The 1,886-nt window shown below is 53.6% G+C and overlaps 1 protein-coding gene across 1 annotated transcript in view; it reads right to left on the bottom strand.

Annotated features, from left to right (window-relative positions):
- The window catches only part of NR5A2 (nuclear receptor subfamily 5 group A member 2), a 61,936-nt gene that overhangs the window by 17,528 nt on the left and 42,522 nt on the right, over window positions 1-1,886 (bottom strand). The gene's annotated exons all lie outside the window — the stretch shown is intronic.

Genomic DNA, 1,886 nt, shown 5'->3' with positions numbered 1-1,886 from the left:
CCGGCCCAGGGCAGCGTCCGCAGGCGCCTGCGGGGACGACGGAACGGACCGTGATTGTTCTGATAAATCGAAGTGTGTCGATAGCTTTGTAGGGAACGGGTGTTGACGGAATGTTAGATAGTCACTGTCCACTCTCTAGACAAGGCGCCCCCCCCCAAAATGTGGACACACTTTAACAGCTGGTAACGCACTTAATTTTGAAAATGAACAGTATGTCAATCAACACTGATTGTATAATAGTTCGAAGTGTGTGTGTGTGTGTGTGTATATATATATATAAATATATATATATATATATAACAGTTGATACAAATGTTTAATAGTTGTGGGAAACTGTTTATTGCCTTCACTACCTGATAAGCATAGACCGAACCCCCCCCCACAATCAATGATGAGAGAGAACCACTGGTCGGCTGCCTCCCACACGCCCCCACACTGGGGATGGAGCCCACAAGCCGGGCATGTGCCCTTGACTAGAATCGAACCCGGGACCCTTCTGGCCACAGGCTGACATTCTAACCACTGAGCAACACCAGCCAGGGCTCTGATCTTATTGATAAGAATAATAATTTCTCGATTGAGGCAACAAAACAGAAAAAGGCCGATTTCCTTTTCCATTAAAAAAAAAAAAATGGTGCGGCGATGCCCCGATCCTGGATTTTTCACGGGGACGCGGGACGTTCCATGAGGATAATGAGATGTCGGTGGCTGAGGGGGACCCGTTGCAGCCCGATGGGGAGGACAGTGGGGTCCTGGCGCCCCGTCCTGTTTGACGGGCGGCTGTGGGCACACGGGTTCCCGCAGGCGCGTTAATATTGCAGCAGCAGCAGCAGCCCTGCCTGGGAGGCCGCGTGCTCCGCCCGTCGCCCGGCCGCGTGTATGAAATTTTTATATTTATCGACATTTCATTACCATAATTGACTGCGCTTGCTTCTGCGGGAGACGGACACGGGGCTGCCTCCCGGGCAGGGGAGCGGGTCCCCGGAGTGGAATTTGCAATGGAAAACAAGGCAGGATGGATTTTTTTTTATTGTGTAAATATGATGAGTTGGATTTTCAGCTTCCGCCGGAGAACGCCGGGTGTCCGGGCACCTCCTTCGAGGGCGAGAAAAAGGGACGCGTCCGTGGGACCACGACCCCCCCCACAGGTGTCAATCAGGTGGCGGGGAGTCAACTGCGCGTGAAAAGGCCGCGGGGAGCGGGAGGCGTGTCCCGCAGGATGGCCTTGGCGGTGAGGTGGTCGCTGTCCCCTATGTCTGTCCATCAGGGGTCCTAAGAGCGGCCTTGGTTTCTGCCTCTGATGAACCAGGACACACACCACGGGGCCCCGGCGACTGCCCGCCCAGCACACTGTCTGCCACGTGGCTCAGGGGTTGAGCGTCGACCTAGGAACCAGGAGGTCAGGGTTCGATTGCCGGTCAGGGCACAGGCCCGGGTTGCGGGCTCCATCCCCAGTGTGGGGCGTGCAGGAGGCAGCCGGTCCATGATTCTCTCATCCTTGATGTTTCTATCTCTCTCCCTCTCCCTTCCTCTTTAAAGATCAATGAATAAAAAATATTTCTAAGATAGGGCTCATTCCATTCTGATCGGTGTGTCGTTCTAACAGGTGTGCAGTGAGTTCCAACACTAGACGGTCACCCTGGCTAGTGTGGCTCAGTGGATAGAGCGTCAGCCTGCGGACTGAAGGGTCCGGGGTTCGATTCCCTGGTCGGGGCACAGGCCCGGGTTGCGGGCTCCATCCCCAGTGGGGGCCGTGCAGGAGGCGGCTGATCACTGATTCTCTCTCATCATGGATGTTTCTGCCTCCCCCTTCCTCTCTGACATCAATAAGGTTAAAAAAATATATAACATTTTTAATTTTATGATTCTTTTAAAAATTCATTTTA

This window comes from Myotis davidii, unplaced genomic scaffold (assembly GCF_000327345.1).
Source record: "Myotis davidii unplaced genomic scaffold, ASM32734v1 scaffold685, whole genome shotgun sequence".
Taxonomy (NCBI): Eukaryota; Metazoa; Chordata; class Mammalia; order Chiroptera; family Vespertilionidae; genus Myotis; species Myotis davidii.
The sequence above is the reverse complement of the archived record's forward strand: the minus strand, read 5'-3'. Positions and strand labels throughout refer to the sequence as shown.